The 18,828-nt window shown below is 48.1% G+C and overlaps 1 long non-coding RNA gene across 2 annotated transcripts; it reads left to right on the top strand.

The window, feature by feature from the left end:
- Positions 1–1,354: 1,354 nt before the first annotated feature.
- On the top strand, positions 1,355–15,003 carry LOC135291666 (uncharacterized). 2 transcript variants are annotated; one of them, XR_010354423.1, is made up of 5 exons: positions 1,355–1,411; positions 2,992–3,121; positions 11,502–11,613; positions 13,185–13,419; positions 14,537–15,003. It is a non-coding gene; the product is annotated as an uncharacterized LOC135291666 (long non-coding RNA). The 2 variants fall into 2 exon arrangements; XR_010354422.1 differs by lacking the exon at positions 11,502–11,613.
- Positions 15,004–18,828: the final 3,825 nt, after the last annotated feature.

Genomic DNA, 18,828 nt, shown 5'->3' with positions numbered 1-18,828 from the left:
AGAGGAAGGCGCAGCCGCTGCCCCCAGGCCGCGGCGGCGGCGGGGCCCAGGTGCGGCGCAGAGGGTGAGCGAGGCCGAGGAGCTCGGGAGCCGCGAGCGAGGCGTGAGCGGCTGCAGGGCTGCTGTGTCCGCGAGGTGGGTGCGGTGGAAGGGGTGTTTGTGCTCTGCAGGGCGGGCGGTGCTCGCTGTGCCCGGGCTGAGGCCGGGCGGGCGCTGTGGGCAGCGGGCTCGGATCGCAGCGCTGGGCTCGGCGTGAGGCCCGCGCTCTGGGGCCGGGCATCGCTCTGGGGCTTGAATGCCGCTCTCTCTCCCTCCCTGCTGCTTTGAATTGCTCCTCGTCACTGTTAAAATTCGGTGTGTATATTCTGCTGCGAGTGTTGTAGTGATAATATCCCGAGAGGCATTCCCGTGGGATTAGTACTGAGAAACGGGGGAGCCCTTACGGGGTTGGGGGGAGCCTCGTTTTTCAAATGCAAACTTACTAGACTCTCAGAAAAGATCTGAACTAGATCGGTATGAACTAGAGGACAATCAGACAAAGCCCGAGTTCGGATAAGAGATTAATATCAAGTTTGATTTCCCGTATACCCCGGGATAAACCCTCAGGGTGCTCAGGTGAGCTGGAGTATGCGAGGCTCTTCACGGTGTCAGCAGGGCAGTGGAGCCCGGCAGCAAAGCAAAAGGGAGAGCATGCCTTAGTCTGAAAGGGAAACGGGGAGAAAAGGAAAAAAGAGCCAATATTGGACAAGAAAAGTAAAAGAAAGGAAGGGAAGAAGACTTAGATCGAGTTGCTCCCGCTCTGAGGGTGGGGTCGGGCCAGGCCAAGGCGCGCCCCCCCCGCCGCCACGATCGGGGCGGGGGAGGCGCAGCTCAGACGGGGTCCCGGGCAGTGAAGGAGGAGAAAGGCGAGCCTTGGCAGGCGGGGATGCCGCCGCCACCGCCCCCACTGCGGCCACCGCCCCCGCCCCAGGAGGAGCAGCCGGGGCAGAGCCTTGTACCGGGAGAGGGGCGGGGATGGATGGCGGGTGCAGCCCCCGGCAGCGCCCCGAGAGGAGGAGCCGGGGCAGAGCCTTGTACCGGGAGAGGGGAGGGGATGGATGGCGGGTGCAGCCCCCGGCACCGCCCCGAGAGGAGGAGCCGGGGCAGAGCCTTGTACCGGGAGAGGGGAGGGGATGGATGGCGGGTGCAGCCCCCGGCACCGCCCCGAGAGGAGCAGCCGTGGCAGAGCCTTGTACCGGGAGGGCGGAGAGGGATCCTCCCATGGCGGGAGGAGTCTCTCGGCTCTCAGCCCTGTCAGTTTCCATGGCAACCCCGAACGCCGGGGAGCGGCTTCGGGGGATGACGTCACAGACGGAGGCGGACGGGGTTAAAAGACGCAGCAAATCCTGCGTGGTGCTTCCTAGGACCGGGGGTAGGCAAAATAGATTATATGGTACAACAGGGTCCGCCGAATCAGAGAGTTCTGGCTCAAGTAGCCCCGAGGAAGATGAAATTGATGAACTCATTGCAGCCTCGAGCAAGCCCCACTACTGTTACATTAATATCCTGTGGTGTTTGTCCCTCTGAGACACAACACATGACAAACTCCCTTTGGTCATCAGCAAACAGCCTCGTTTATTGCCTCCAGCAGCCTTTTATAGCCCATTCCAAACTCCCAGGTCGAGACAGCTCCTTGGTCTATCTCTGTGCCCCCAGACTCTGAACCAATACAATGTCTGCATCTTAGGAGAGCTTGCATTGGCTGTGAGCTTCTGTCAGTCAGCCCAGAGGCTGCTTCATGGAGCTGAGCTGGGCTGCTTATTATAACATGATTAATGCTAATGCTACATACACTGTGCACCACTATCAACTAACACTTGCTATTTTTGTGGCTCTGATGTGCCAGGCCATCGGATCCACACTGTCTAGAATTCCAGTTTTCCCGTGCCTCTTCCTGGTTTGAGGCAGGACCCCTCCAGCCCTGGTTATTATTTCTTTCCTGGGCATACATGGTAGAGGTACCTTCAGGGGGATCTGACAGATCATACCTGGCAGCTCAGTCATGGGAGGCTGAGGCTGCCTTCACTTTAGTGGAACTCCCTTTGTTAGTGTTTCCCTCCTTGAGTTGATGCAGCCGTGCTGCCAGGACAGAAGTGTGTTTCCCATCCCACCTTCCCATGTCTTCCCCGTGGTCATGCAGGGAGAACCACAGGTCAGCTCTTGGGGTGCACCCTCTCTGTCTAGCTGGGGGATGTTGGGCTCTGATTTTGGGGCCTGTGGCTTGCACTGGTGCAATATAGGAATTGTTCCTCCTCATCTGCTCCCTCATCTGCTCTTTGAAGTCCTTAATCACAGCAGAGACATAAGCCTGCATTGGGCTATTGATCACACTCTCATAATTTCTGAGCTTGCTGGTGACAGAGCCCACGGTCTCTCAGTTGGTGTCAGCATTGATCGTTGCAGTGAAGGTGGTGTATTGAGATGGCCCTGGATTTGCCAGACTCCACAACATTTGCCCTGTGCACCTGACCTTGTCAGGGTCATTATCATGCTGTCCATCCCTCCCAAAGAGTACCTCCAATACTGCCACTTCTCACAGCTGTTGGATCCCTTCCTCAGGGGTCTTCCAGCGCATTCTATGGTGGTGCTCCTGCATTCTCTGTCTCTGGACAAACCTCTCTCTGACACTCATTAGAAGCCACTCCCAGAGGGAAAGGGACCCTGGCTCCCTTACAAAAATCTGACTCACACCTGAGTCCTGGGTCAAGGGTCCCCAATTCCTTGCCTCATTACCATCCAGTTGCACGCCTGTACCCATAAGGTCCCGGAGCCAAAGTAGCCAGGTTGTATAAGCCTCACATCCCCATCGTACAATGTCTTTGTGCAGATTTTGGAAACTTTCGTTCGTCGGGGACTCAATGATGATTGTGACCTCTGGGTCTCCTGAGGGTTGTGAGGGCCCTTCTTTACCTGGGTGCTTTGATTTCATCTTAGATCTCCTTGTTTCTACAGGGGTGACTGGTGCTGGCTGTGAGTGCCCTTGCAGTTCAGCTGGAACCAGGACATGTTGGTTCCATTGCTGGTTCCATTGCTGCACTGTTAGATTCTCCCTCTTCAAGTCAAGGGGAGAGCTTCTCACCAGGTGGGGAAATACACAAGATGGGACAGATGCTAAAGGAGTATATCTCCTTCAGCAGAACCCCCATCCAATCTGGGTAGTTTATATCTGAGGTGGGCTGTGGGGCAGGCTCAGGTTCTGGGGCAGCATCCCTTGTCTCTGGGGTAGGTGTCAGGGTGGTTATCCAGGTTAATCTTCCCTTATCTCTACATGCTAAATAGAACAAGCCTATCAGCAACAACAGCCACTGTATGATATCATTAGTCTTTAGGGTGGATCTGATCCCTTCAAAAACTGGGGGGGCAGATCCAAAGAGATGGTTAAAGGGTTGGGAGAAAATTTGCCCCGGTGTCATTTCCTTACAGGAGGTGTCATATTAAAGTAACCCCAAAAACATCCAGTTAGGGTGTGATAGCTCTGAATCCATGTACCTGCTTTCCAGAGGAAATAAAAGATGCATGAATTTCTCACCTTATTCACCCATACAACAAACCAGATTATCATTTTTCCCTCAAATTCTCATTTCTCCACCCCCAAACTCCCTGTATTTTCCCCCAAAATTCTGATTCTTTTCCCCTAAACTCCCGTTTAAAACAGCCTAACCCCAAATCCTCTTTGTGTCCCCCTCAGACCATGGGAGCATTCCTGGGGATGTCCCTGGCCCCATACCTGGTGCTGCTCCTGGTCCCAGCAGTGTCTGGTCCCACTCAGTGTCTCTGGTCACCAGGGCCACTGGTGCCACCAGGGCCACCAGAGGGACTGAAGAGGAGATAATGGATCTCCTTAAGTCTTCCCAGCAGGTTACAAATGAACTTGTGTGTGCTCTCCTCCCACAGCTGCTTAGCCTCATCTACCGCAGCCACCAAGGTCTTGGGGACATCGAAGGACATGTCCCTTGTCTGCTCCAGGGTGGCCTCAATGGCCCTGAGCTGGCAGTGCAGCTCCCAGGAGAACACAGTGGCTTTGTGACACGCAGCCACCAAGTCCCCCAGGAGCCCCAGGGCCTCCTCCACCTGCTGTTTCCTCTTGGTGGCTGCCATCCCCCAGATGGTGAACACCACGGCCTCTCTCCTGGCCATAGTGGCCATCTGTTGCCATCTTATTGCAAAGGTTTCGTACCTTCTTGGTGATCCCTCCTGGGCAGCTCCTCACAGCACTGACTCCTTCTTCTCAGTACAGCCAACAAACTCCATCTAACTTCTTGAGCAGCCAACCTACTCTTTTACAATTCCTATCCTAATTGGATCTAGCTGTGGCCTATTAAGGGCAGGCCTGTTCCTAATGCTTGATAATTAGCACAGCTGTAACTCCTTAGGGGTGAGATTACCTTCATCACTATTTTCCTACATTCCACCCATCCACAGCCACCAGCACCTTGTTGCTGGCCGCCACCACCCAGGCCTTGAGAGCAGCCATTGCCTCTATTTCCAGGGCCAGTATTGTGGATGGGACATGCCTTGGCTTGTCTCACCCCTGCTGCTGACCCAAATAGCAGCAACTGTCACAGTTGTTTCACCCCAGAGACACTTTTGGCTAGCTGGATGTTGCAGCTGGGCGCGTGGGGACAAGCCCAGACGTGCCGGGGCATAGAAATATGACTGGTCCTTTAGTTCTCGTGATGTGGGTCCAACCCTTTTCTCTGGTCCACACAGCCCAATTAGCAATGAGGAGTACCTGAAAGGGGTCTTCAAATTTAGGCATTAATGGTCCACTATTCCAGGATTTTATCAAAACCCAGTCTCCTGGTTTAATGTTATGTAGTTTTGTGTCAAGAGGGGAGGTTTGGGGGGCATATCCTCTTTTTCTAAGTTCTTCCAGGGTTCTTCCAATGACTTCTAAATATTTTCTGGTAGCTTCTTCTCCTTCCAAATAGTCTCCTGTGCTACAGGGCGTTAACAAGAATGGCAGTCCAAACATCATTTCATAGGGTGAAATCCCTATATCATACCAGGGCCTTGTTCTGAGGTGCAAAAGCGCTAGGGGCAAACACTTTAGCCAATTCATTTTTGTTTCTTCAATCCATTTAGTCAATACATTTTTGAGAGTTTTGCTCATCTGCTCCACCCTCCCAGAACTCTGGGGATGCCACGGAGTATGTAATGTCCATTTTATTCCTAAAGCTTCAATTATATTTTGGGCCACAAAATGTGGACCTTGGTCTGAGTCTATGGTGTTCACTATTCCATATCTGGGGACAATGTTCTCCAAGATTACTCTTGCTACGACCTGGGCTGTTTCCCTTTTAGTTGAGAAGGCTTCCACCTAACGTGCCCAGTCTCTCTGCAATTATAGCAGCGCGTTTGTCTCAAAGGGACTTGAGGTCTCTCCATTCCTCCTGTACTTGGTGGTACTGGCCTATCCTTGCCTGCTCCTGGTAGTGGACCTGCCCACTCTTTTGTTACCTTGGATTGTGGGATAGAGTTTCTTTCCTCCACACTTTCTCTAGCTATAGCGACCAGGATCCTAGCCTTGGCCTTTGCTCTTTCTTCTTCCCTCCTTAAATACACCTTCAATGCTTCTCTCAATAACTCATTAATGTCCTGCTCTTGCTAATCTTCAATCTTTTCCAGTTTTCTCCGTATATCAGGCCAAGATTTAGTAACAAATTGGACCTTTAGTAGCACTTGACCTTCTGTGGTGTCTGGGTCTATTTTGGAGTACAACTGGAAGTTCCTCTTTAGGTGATTAAGCCAAGTAGCAGGAGTTTCATCCTTCTCTTGTGCACCCTCAAATGCCAATTTTGTATTAGTTCCTTTGGGAACTGATCCTCTGATCCCCTGAATTATGAAAGACCTGTATTCTATCATGGCCTTCCTCCCTTCCTCCTGATTAGGGTTCCAGTTGGGATCAGCTAGTGGCAATTTCTGTTCACCTGATGGCACTCGGGGTCCCGGACAGTTATCTTTTTCCCAAATTCTTATGCTAGCAACTCTAATCATCCGGACGTCTTCTGGGGAAAATAATATATTTAAATGGAATTAATCTCCCCCCAAGTGTAGATATTTGGATCTAAGAATTGATCCACTTGGTTGGCAATGCCCACAGGGTCCTCAACTAAATTCCCTAACTCCTTCTTGAATCCTGACGTCAGAAGTGGTTAGAGGAGCGTTCTTCACAAAGCCAACTCCTCCCATAGGAACTTCTCTGAGGGGAAAAAGTCTCTCTACCTTGGAGGTCCTGGATCGGATACTGCAGTATGGCCCATCCTCAGACACAAAATTATTAATTTGAGGGGTATTAGCATTAATCTGGACTTGCTGTAGGTCAACAGCTGTATCCGGTGATAAGAGGTTACCAGATAAGGAGGCATTTGTGTCCCAGTTAGGAGGAGGTGAAGGGACAGCAGTAGGAGGGGGAGAAGAGCCTGAGTGTATGTTAAGTGGAGCTGGAGAAGGGGTGGAGAGTGCAACAGGTGGAGTAGGCACTAGTGGTGGTGCAGAAACAACTGAAGGAGTCGAAGGGGGTGGTAAGGGAATGGCCACCAGGGATGTTACCAGGTCTACCAGAGAGGAAGCCAAAGAGGTAGAAGAAGGAATTAGAGGAGGCGGTAATGGAATGGCAGCCGGGGGAAGAGCCGGATCTGCCATTTGATGTGCCTGAAGGAGAGAATGATAAGTTGGAGGGACATCAGGAGGCAAGTAGTCCAGGGGGTCCCACCTTTTACTAATCTCTTTAACTCCAGCATCCCCTCCTTCATTCTCCTCTTTCTTCCTCTGCACCTTACAAATTCACACTCCTTCATCCTCAATAGCACTCTTCAACCAACAAGATACATATAATAATTGCCCGGGATCAGTATTCTCTCGAGCTGTCAGATAGTGACTCAGTTGTTGGCACTTTCTCTTGTCTTTTGTCTCACACCACGGCCATCCTCCTTGCACATCTAACTCTGGCCAGACTTCTAAACAGTAGTGAATCATCTTCACCTTATCTAATCCCCCTGTGGCCTCTCTAGAGCCCCATCTCTCTAATAGTTCACCTAAGGGACTCTGGGGGGTTATATTCCTCAGTCTCTGGCCTCTCTTCTTACTATTACATCGTCCCATTTTTTCGGGCCTCAAAAAATAATCACAATGGTGCCTCTACCTAAAGGAAATATACTGACAGTCAACTCAAAAAAAACCAAAGAAAACCTGTTTGAGAAGTCCTGGCCTCCTCTGCCGAAACTCCAATTTGACTGACCCCTTTTTGTCAGGGCTTTGTTCAGACCTTGGCCTCCCTTCACTGAGACGCAACAAAAAAAACAACCTTGAGACCCCAGCCTCTGAGGCTGAGTTTGCCGGACCTCCCTCCTTCGTCAGGACTTTGTTTGCCTGCAGGACTTTTGGACTTGCCCGAATCCTTCTTGGGACTTGTGATTTTGCCTGACTTTCTTCATCAGGACTTAAAACAAAACCATGGCCCAATTTTTAGTTTGCCTGACGTCCCCCGTCAGGACTTACATTATCAGGATTTTTAAAACTCGAGATCGGCTTCCTCTGCCGAGTCTCATGCCTGACCTCCGTCATCAGGACTTAAAAACAAAACTGCCTGATTTTCTAAATTGCCTAACTTCCCTCGTTAGGATTTGTATCAGGGCTTTTGCGTGCCACTCACACACTATTTCCTCTGTACGCCTGGAGGGGGGCCCTCTTTACCCCTTTGGAGGCGCCTCAATCACCAATTCCACTCGCTTCCCCCTGTTCCCGGCCGGCCCCCTCGCGGGGGTGCGGAACCACGGTACTGAGGGGTCCTCACTCACTTCGAGGAGCCAAGCTGCTCGCCCTTGTCTCACTCACACACCACTCGCTCGCCCCCTCCTCTCACCACTGGATACTCTCACCAGTCCAGTGCTCCTCTGCATCACTGGTCCCAAGCCGATCTCTGGTCCTGATAGCCACCTGTCCTGCAGGTCCAGAGTGGGTGGCCATCCCAGTCCTGGTGTCCTCTTCAGGCATGGCTCTCCTGAAGAGACCCCAACTGAAATGAATATGGCAGGAGATCTTTCTCCTTTTTAATGCCTTTATTAAAAAGATCGGCTTGAGTGGGAAGAAATGACGGGTCGTGCCCATGCCACCCCTGCTGCCAGGAATGGCACAGAGGAGGAGGATGATGATGCAGCTGTGTCTGCTGGTATGCTGGAAGATCTGGGTCTTCCGTCCTCATGAGAGATTAGAACATTCCACCTTTTCAGTCTGACATTCAATATCCTCTTTCTAGTCAACCTCCTTTTAAGTTATGGTGAGAGGCAAAAAGGATCTTAATAGACACAAGATTAAGTTCCTCACCTTTGGACATCACTTAGATCTCTTAATTCCGTGATGGCTCATTGTTTTTAGGGTTTTTTTCAAGATTTGGTGAGGGGCTTCCTCATTTGCATACTAGCTCTGACGTCGCCTCCCCACCACTACCTGCAGCCTTCAGGTGCCAATCCTCTGGGAAGCCGCAGGGGGACAATTGGGCTGATTTCTAACCATTAACAGGTAACTGAAGAAAAATTATTAACAACAGGTGATTACAACATGAAGTTATTAACAACAGCAATTGGTTTAACTTGTTAACTCTACAACTTAAAAAAAGGGACAACTTTTCTACTCATAACATCTCATCAGTAGAGGAAGTGATCCCTGATAGCAAATCAAACAATAGTTGCATCTGATGATTGGTTATGCCTAAATATGATTGAGTCCAACCTATTGAACCAACCAATTTCTGTACATCAGTAACAGTTTTAACACCAATGTCTAATTTCACAGGTTGAGGCATAACTTGAGTCACCAACATCCCTAGATATTTCCAAGGCATGTATTCCTGTACTTTCTCTGAGGCAATGATCAGACCAAAGGCTTTCAAATTTGTAACAGCACATTGTTTAAGAGCTGATAACTGTTTGTTGTTCAGATGCCAACAAGATATCATGCATCTAATGATAACAATAGCAGTTATTATAATTGCTCCTGCACTTTTGACAAGGCCTGTGCCCACGTACCATTGACAAATAGTTGTAGAGTTTTTCAGGCCTTGGGGGAGTACCCTCCATTGATATCTTTTGTTGGGTTCAGCATGATTTGTGGAAGGCACAGTAAAAGCAAAAAAAATTTCTTTGTCTTGCACAGCCAGTGGAATAGTAAAGAAACAATCTTTCAAATCAATGACAGCTATTTGCCATTCCTGTGGAATCATTGTAGGTGTAGGAAGGCCTGGTTGTAAAGCTCCCATTGTTGCCATTACAGCCTTTGTCTGCTGTAAATCATGTAAAACTCTCCATTTTCCTGATTTCTTTTTTATTACAAAACCAGGGGTATTCCAGGGGCTGAATTATTCTTCAGTATGTCCTGCTTGCAATTGTTCTGTGACTAATTCTTGCAGGGATGTAAGCTTTTTGGTAGTAAGGGGCCACTGGTCAACCCAGACAGGTTTATCTGTCAACCGTGTCAAGGCTACAACTGGATGTTCACCGCCCTGCATCACAGTGGCCCCTATTAAAAATCCGTAGTAATTTTGACACCTCATTGAGGTAAGCAATCTCGTCCCCACAATCTTTGAGGAGCATCAGCAACGTGGGGTCTGATGTTAACTTGTTGGTGACACGATCCGTCCTAAGGACGTGATTCGTGAAGGTTCTTTTTCTCTAATCTCAATGTTCAAAACCTGACACGACAAGGGGATTTTGCAGTAAAATCAAAACAGATATACTTTTATTGAATAGCCACACAGCAAAGACGCGTTAGAGAGAAGGGGAATGAAGAAAAGGGAAAGAATAAGGAAAAGAAAAGAAGAGAGGAAAGGCAAGGAGGTGTATAGCTACCAGACGTGTAGATGACAAAGTCCCTCAAAGTCCGGTCGACGAAGAGCCTGTCGTCTTCACGTCAGGGGAGATCTCCAGGGTATCAGTCAGCTCTAACCTCTTTTATAGTCCTTTTGAATGGGGCAAGGGGACACATTTCAAAATAGTCTATTGAGAAAGGGTACAAAAAGTCTATCAGTAGTCCGTCAGCAGCAGGCGTCGTACAAAAAGTCCATCAGCAGTAGGCAAGAACCATTGTATTCTCGGTCCAGTGGTCGCTTGCAAAACTTGCTTTGGTCCCCATGCACGCCTTCCCTCACCCTACAGTAGGGATTTCAGTCTCAATCCTTTTGGGAAGAAGAGGGGGCTTTTCCATGTAGGGGTCGCATGTCTCAGTCCTTGAGGGGAGAACCTTCTCCCATCTCAGTCCATCTGTCACGGTGGTTGATGTACAGTGAATGGAGGGTCTTTTAGTGGTGACCACCAAGAAGGTCATTCCAGAGAGAAAGTCCAGCCAAGTCAGAAGGGTGGAGAAATTCCAGGACTAGCGTTGCTAGGTGATGCAGGCGAAGGAGAGCACACTGCCCCTTCTTGGGTGCAGTGTTCCATGAGTTGAGCAAACACACCCATAGACAATAATTTGGCTTGGTGGACCAGTCAGACCTGGATTTTCAGAACAGGATCTTTTCCTTTCCCCGGTGGTCTTGGCTTTCATGATGGTCGAGAGGCAAAAAATGAGGGAAGTTTCGGACAGACACTCACAGTTGGCCATCAGGATGTTTCACATTAATTACAATGGCTGACAAGCCACCTGTTGTAGCACCACCCAACCCCATAAGTCCAAAATATGCATGAGTGAGAGGCCACGATTGAGGCCAACAAAGTCGCGACAGTATTGTAACATCTGCTCCAGTGTCAATCAAACCTGTTACTGATATGGTTCTTGGATGATATCCACTGGCTGTGAGGATGCATGTCTTTTCCAGATGGTTTTCTGTTACTTTCTCAGTCCAGAACACTTGAGGTACCCCTGTTGATCCAAAACTTCCTGTGCCACGACTTTGGTCCACTGTATTTGGAACAGAACCCCCAAAAGGTACAAGTTGAGCAATGCAAATTCCTTTCTGAATAGTGACAGGGGGGTCATCGATTGATACCATAGCATGAATCTATTCTATATAATCAGCATCAATAAATCCTAAATGCACATGAATACCTCTAAGTGTGGTACTTGATCTCCCTATCAAAAATGCATTCAATCCTCATCCTATTAGACCGTAGGCATTGAGGGGAACTTTGCATATTTCTTTTGTCAAAATGGTTACTGTGTCAGCAGTGGGTATATCAGTCCCTGTGGACCCCTGAGTATTGTTCACAAATGGGTAGCTTTGCAGTACCAGGAAGGCCTGTAGTTGCTGCTGTGGTTGTCTGGGTATTTGGGTTCCCACGTGCTTCTTTGCGCTCTTCCTCCCATTTCCCTGCACTAGCTGACCATTTGCATGATATTTACTCCTGCATTGTTTAGCATGGTGCCCAAATTTGGCACAACAATTGCACATAGTATTGCTGCTTGCATTTGACTTAGATGTTATTTTCTGGGTATTACGCTGTGCCCTTACGTGCCCTTGCTGTCCACAGCTATAGCATTTTGATGGAGGTCTTAGAACTGCAGCAAGAGCTGCCATGTTATGCTCTACTGAATCAACTTTTGAGCAAGCAGTTACCATTTCAGACAATGTGGGCTCCCCAGGTAAGGTGTCAATAATCTTTCTACAGCCTGGGTTTGCATTTTCTTTAGCCAATTGTATACACAATCTGTGTGGCAAAGGTTCATCATCTACCTGTTTCTCAATAGCTGCAGCAAGCTTTTCCACAAATTGCAAACATGGTTCTCTCAATCCTTGTTGTATAGTAACATATCTCTGTTTTGGAGCTGCCATTTCCATTGTTTCAATTAAAGCACTCACACCTATTTGCTGAGCTTGTGTCAGAATTGAAGGATCCCACCTTGCCTGTAAATCTGGGTTGGCAAAAGGCCCAGTGCCCAATAAGGCATCAACACCCACAGCATGACGAGGCTCGTGTTGAACCAAGCCTGTTCCTTTGGCTGTGGTTTCGCTGGATAGTAGGTAGGGACAGTGGGACTCTCATTCATCTGTTCATACGCACGTCACTAATTAGATGACGAGGCATTTGGCTGTTTAATAAACATATATAAATAATACAGATCTCTTTTCCGGGTTAAGTAAGGTGGCCTGTCCACCTGAAGGTCCAGATTAGAATTTAAAGCCCAAAATATGGGCTTTGAAAGACACGGTTATGAAGGATGAACCCCTCCTACCCAAAACCGATTCCACTGTCCAGCAAAAACCAGCCAGGGAAAGGGGCCTAATTTATTCCTATAGTAAAGTTACACAGGTACAATCGATCTGGCTTTGCTCGTGAATATATGTACAATATCTACAGACACAAGGACTCTGGATGCTAGGGCCCGGGTAGTCTTCTCTAGCCTTGTTTTAGAGAGACCGAGGGCTGAAAGCAGCTCAGAGTTCTCGCAGTACCACTTTCCACAGGCCCCCATGGCGGAGCCTACATATTCAATGTCCACTGCATTAGTCAGTTGTTGTATCTGTGGGTGAAGGCACTGATATTTTTTGGCCTTCCCTGCAGCAGCCTCCCTCAGTGAGGAGTTACTGTGCTCATATCTGACCATAATGTCAACCACAATGCCTTGGAATCCTTCACAAAGATTAGATCTGGCTTTAACAGTTTGTTAACCTCATCCCACAAGCATGGTTCCTGGAAGACTGTCCAATCCGCTTTCTTAGTTTTGCAGCTAGGAGTTTCATAGATGGCATTATGTCTCTTAATCCTGGCATCCTGTCTAATTAGACAGTTCCCGACAATGTGAGCTAGAGTTTCAAATCTAGCAGCACAATGCCGGCATAATTGAACAAAATTCTCCTGTCTACCCCTAGCCAGGAATTCCCTTGTGAGGTAGACATTTGCTCTTAACTGTAGGGCCGTTATAAGTTTTTGGTGACGTATGCCGCTGTAGTGCCTAATTCAGGCGTTACTGATGTCATCATTCTCAAAATTCTCGATACTATGTCCCTGGGCAACCAGATGTATCCACTTTTGAAATTCTATTTTCCACCAACTGCACAGTTTTGGGTAGCGGATCTTTGGAATAGGTACCTCCCATTCTGACTGGCCTTCATCACCACCGCCTTCTATCCTTGGTATAGGTTCCCAAATCGATGGGATGGACTCTTTTCTTCCACCAGCTCTTACCCACAGTTTCTCATATACCAATTCCAGATGTTCATCCCTTAAAAAGCCCAGCAGAGCCGCATCAGAAGACTGCGCCAACCTATGGAGTCTTCTCGCCTGTATGCTTGGAATAAGCACCACCAATTTGATGATACCCAGACCACCATCCTTAAAACTCGAATACAAGATGGCATCACATGTACTCAGTGGAAGATGAAGCCATTCCTTGACCGCCTTACGAATCAACAGGTCAAGGGATTCCAGAAGGCCCACGCTCACCTCGGTATGGTCAGCCAAGTATACTAGTCTCTGGATGGTATAAGTCCTAAGTATCTTGACTTTCTGAAGAGGTTTGAGGAGTGAGTTCCCAATCCGATGTAACCAATCTATGAGCTTCTCTGACAAACGTGAATCTGCAAAGCCAGTTCAGGGGTCAACCCATGTGCCGAGAAATTTCTCTGAGCTCCCTGGGTCAATCATCTTCAGGGGGGAACTATTTATTTCCCGAGGGGGACAATCATTGATAGTATACGAGTCCTGAGTAGGCTTGATATAAAAGCCATGACATTTCTCCCCCTGAGTCCGAAGACCAGTAAGTTCACAAAAGGTCTCCAGAATTTTGATGTTACGATTCATGCCATCACAGGAGTCACTCAGCAGCTCTAGATCGTCAGCAAAAGTCATGGCCATTATTTTTAAATTCCCATGATGGAAACCTTCACCTTCACTTTCGAGTTTGCATAGAAGAGGGTCCATCGCCAAGTTGAACCGTACAGGTGACATGGGATCACCTTGCTTGACACCTGAGCAAATGTAAATGGGATCTGTCTTTTCCCTCCCAACGGAAATGTACGTTTTGATATCTTTGTACATTTCCCTTACCAACTTCACAACATGGAAGTAAATCCCTCTCTGGATCAGACCCTCAATTACATGCTGATGACTGTCAGTGTCAAAGGCCTTTGCAATGTCCACGAACACCATCCTCAGATGTTTATGCTCCCTTTTCGCATACTTCACCACAAGTTGTAGTAACTTGAGGTTTTCAGCACAACCCGGAGCACAAATAAAACCCCATTGACGAGAGTTGATGGGACATGCCCTAGACAGTCTCACAGTAGCGATCCTGGAGAACAACCTAATCACCATGGAACCAATGGTGATAGTCTCCAGTTATTGATATAACCAAGTCTCACCACCTCGGAAGACTTGGGTATCAAAACTGTTCGGCAGTCCTGCAGCGCGTCTGGGATAGTGCCAGTAAGCAGCCAGAGGCTGAAGATCTCAGTCAACTGGGAAAACTTCGGGTCTTTTATTAAGATGACCCAAAGTAATCCCATCTGGCCCAGGACCAGAGGACTTAGCCATCTCACTCACGTATTTCTCAATCTCCTTTTCAGTAATCAGGCCTTCAAATACGATGTTATCTGTCTCCGCATGCGGAGGGAAATTCGCCAAGCTACCAAACTCTCCAGTTGTATCCCATTGTATCTTAAAGTGATCGTGGACAACCCCAGATGGTAACTGGAACCACACAGTTTCCGTACTGTCCAGAATAATAGGTGCCAGATGCCTTCTATGCAACTCGTACAACACCTGAAAACTGAGAAATTTCCCTCTTTTTACCGCCCTTTTACGCATCCAATTAGTTGCTGTTTTGGATGCACTCCGACCACGAACCATCTGCCTTTTTCAACCCCTGCTAGATCTCATATTTTGGCCTGGCACACCCAGGCTATTTCGAAACTCATCAAAACCCTCATTCACCAGCTTTGGCAGATTTTGACCCTTCAATGCCTTCTTGAAGACTTCATGATACCTGGCAAATATGCCAGGCAATAAACCAGTTTTGATGGCATCACGGTAATGGAGCCTCAACCGTCCCTCCTTTGGCAGTTTAGCAGACCCGGAGTGATGTACCATCTCCCTCACGCATTCCAGCCCAATCTGATCTTTCACAGAGGGACCTCTCCCCAGAAGGTGCCTCTTATCACTGATCTGCTTAGGAGTTTACATGGAATCTGCTCCGCAATAAGTTGGTTAATATGTCCGCTAATTGTACCAGGAGAGCCTCCTCCTCTTCAGTCCATACCCTCTTGTGGGCCCCCCTCAATGATGACACCTTGGGATGGGAGGCATCAATCTGTTCAAGATATCTCACAAGAGGATGTCGTATCCTTTTGTGTCGGCCCAGGCCAATCTTGGTGGCAAACCCTCGTTGGCATACCTCACAGACCCACTTGCCAGTAGGAACCACACACACTTGTACCTTTACACGCTATACTGTGGTAATTAAGATTTTGCTTACCACACTTTGAGCACTTAAATACCACCTTTTTCTGCCCGTGTGCCCTCTTCAGATGGTCAATCAGGCCCAGCATCCTCGTAAACTGGGTCAAGCAACAAGGACAAGATGGATTTTTGTCAGGTACGGATACAACTGGTGTTCTTATTGTACCGTCATGGTTTGACCTTGGCACAGTGCCAGTGCCTCCATGAAAGGTATATTTTTAAAATGGTTACTGTGAGATATGACTCAGAAACAGAACAAAGCAGGGTCCAACTTGGGAATGGAGGGAAAAGACAACACTTTATTAATTTACAACATGGAGGCAAAAGGGAAAAAAAGAAAAAAAGCCCACACACAGCAATCCACAATGGAACACCTCCAAAACACTCCTCCTCCCCCCACCCCTCTAACACGCAATCCTCTCTAACACTCAATTCTCAGTTTAATACTATGCTTCACACAACCTCCCCCTAGTTCACCAGGAGAGTGGAGTCTCTCTCTTGCACTATGGGCCTCCCCAGGAAACATAGTTGGAACTTCTTGTGCTTCCATGTCACATGTGGCAGCCGCCCAGAGAGAATCTGCTGTAGTGACCATCTTCTTTCTATGTCCAGTGTTTTTACCACTGTCCATGGGTCTAAACTGCTTCTTAGGTTCTTTTAAGAATTCCTTGCCCACTTCCAAGAAGTGGCAGCCTCTCACTATTTGGGACACCTGTCCCCCCTATATTTCACCCCCTGGGGTCGAGGGGCTTCATGAACAGAGATTCTTCTCTGCTGAAGGCAGGGAGCTCCACTACACCCTCCTCATCAGTCTCTGTTCCCTCTACTTCTTCTTACAATAGCTTTGTCACTCTTGGCTTCTGGCCAACTGCCTCTCCCAAGGTGCAGTCTCTACATTACAGGAAGAAATTGGTTCTGTCCCGGGGCCATGTAAAAGTCCAGCCAAAAGGTCACTCCAAATCATCTCCTCCATCTAGGGCACTTCTCATCTGATAGCATTTCTTCACCTACTCAAGCTTTCTTCTCATTTGCCCATCCTCTGTCCCCTCTCAATTCTCAGCTGGGGAGGATCAGTGTTTTTTACAGCTTCCATTATCTCAGCACCAAGGGGGTTAAAACCTCAGCCGCGGTCTGCTGGCGGCTGGGCACCTTGCCCCCCCCTTCTTCTCCAGGCCATGGTGCCGGGACAAGATATCAAATTTCAAGCCAGCACAGTCTATCATTCTCTTCTGGCGGGGGGGTTCTGCCCAAACATCCCAGGTCTCCTCCACCCCTGCACCTTGCAGGGCTTCGGCCTCCCTTCCCACAGGTCGCATGGCCTCCCCTGCCCCACCCAGACGCAGCTGGGCAGAGGAGAGGTGAGATTGACTCACCGACTGGACTCAAAAGAGAAAGTGCCTCTGGGAATCCTCTAGTTTTAACCCCTGTGTGTTCTCAGAGGCGTATCCAAGTCCCCAGTGGCCATACCAAGTGCCAATTTTCAAATCTGGCCACTGATTGGTTTGACCATAACTTTCCCAGAAACTCACTTCCTGGTCAAACCACGACACAGCTGCATATTTGTTGAAGCTGTGCGCTCAAGCCACTTGCCTCCAAGTTTCTTGAAATACACGGTATTGTACTGATTGGACTAAAATTGTAGCAAGATGCATGATGTCATAAGGTGCAAGCATATCCGCATTAATTATATGTATTTATTGCATTGCCTCTGAGGAATTAATACCAAACTGTGGCACTTTTGATTGGAGATCTTGCACAACCTTCCAGGCAAAGACGTGATGACTATCATGCTGCCCTGTTCCAGGAACTGCTTTAAAAACTGCTGGAAAAGCCGTTCCCTTGGTTGTGGTTTCACTGGATAGTAGGTAGGGACAGTGGGCATCTCGTTCATCCATTCATGCACGTCACTAATTAGATGATGAGGCATTTGGCTATTCAATAAACATATATAAATAATAAATGTCTCTTTTCTGGGTTAAGTAAGGTGGCCAGCCACTGGAAGTCCAGATTAGAATTGAAAGACCAAAATACAGGCTAGAAGGACACGGTTATGAAGGATGAACCCCTCCCACGTGAAACCAATTCCACTGTCCAGTTAAATTGGCCAAGGGAAGGGGCCTAGTTTATTTCTACAATAGTACTAAACAGGTACAATCGATTGAGCTTTGCTAGTCAATATATGTACTATATTTACCAAGGTGACAAGTACTTTGGATGCCAAGGCCCAGGCGGTCTTCTCTAGCCTAATTTTAGAGGGACCGAGGGCCAAAAGCAGCTCAGAGTTCTTGCAATACCACTTTCTACGACCCCCATGGGGAAGCCTCTATATTCAATATTTACCGCATGAGTCAGTTGTTGTATTTGCAAATGAAAGCGCTGATATTTCTTGGCCTTCTCGGCAGCAGCTTCCCTCAATGAGGAGCTACTGTGCTCCTATCTCACTGTGACATAAACCACTAACACCTTAAGAATCCTTCACAAAAATTAAATCTGATTTAAACACTTTGTTAACATAATGTCTCAGGTGTGGCTCTTGAAAAACCGTCCAATCCTCCTTCTTAGCTTCACAGCTAAGGATCTCACAGATGTCTTTTGATCCTGGCATCTTGAGTGATTGGACAATTCCCAACAATGTGAGCTACAGTTTCAAACCCAGCACCACAATGTCGGCATGATCGAACAAAATCCTCATGCCTAGCACTAGACAGGAATTCTCTTGTCAGGTAGACATTGGCTCACAGTTGTAGGACCGTTATAAGTTTTTGGTGAGGTATGCCCTTATACTGCCTAATCCAGGCATTACTGATATCGTCATTCTCAAAGTTCTCAACACCATGGCCCTGGGCAACCAAATCTACCCATTTCTGAAACTTCATTTTCTGCCAATTACAAGGTCTTGGGTAGCAGACTTTAGGAACGAGTGCCTCCTGTTCTGACTGGCTTTCATCACCAGCGCCTTCAATCTTTGGTATAGGTTCCCAAATTGGTGGGATGGACTCTTTTCTTCTGCCTGCTCTCAACCACAACTTTTCAAATAGCAATTCCAGCTGTTCCTCTCTTTAAAAACCCACTAGAGACTCATCAGAAGACTCTGCCAATCTATGGAGTCTTCTCACCTGTATACTTGGAATAAGTGCTGCCAACTTGATAATACCTAGACCACTGTCTTTAAAACTCAAATACAAGATGGCATCACATGTGCTCGGAGGGAGATGAAGGCATTCCTTAACTGCCTTTCAAATCAGCAGGTCAAGGGACTCGAGATGGCCCACGCTCACTTTGGTATGGTTAGCCAGATATACCAGTCTCTGGATGGTATAAGTCCTGAGTGTATCGACCTTCTGAAGAGGTTTAAGAGGTGAACTCCCAATCTGATTGAACCAGTCCATGAGTTTCTCTG

The sequence above is a fragment of the Passer domesticus genome, assembly GCF_036417665.1.
Source record: "Passer domesticus isolate bPasDom1 chromosome 26 unlocalized genomic scaffold, bPasDom1.hap1 SUPER_26_unloc_1, whole genome shotgun sequence".
Lineage (NCBI taxonomy): Eukaryota > Metazoa > Chordata > Aves > Passeriformes > Passeridae > Passer > Passer domesticus.
The sequence above is the reverse complement of the archived record's forward strand: the minus strand, read 5'-3'. Positions and strand labels throughout refer to the sequence as shown.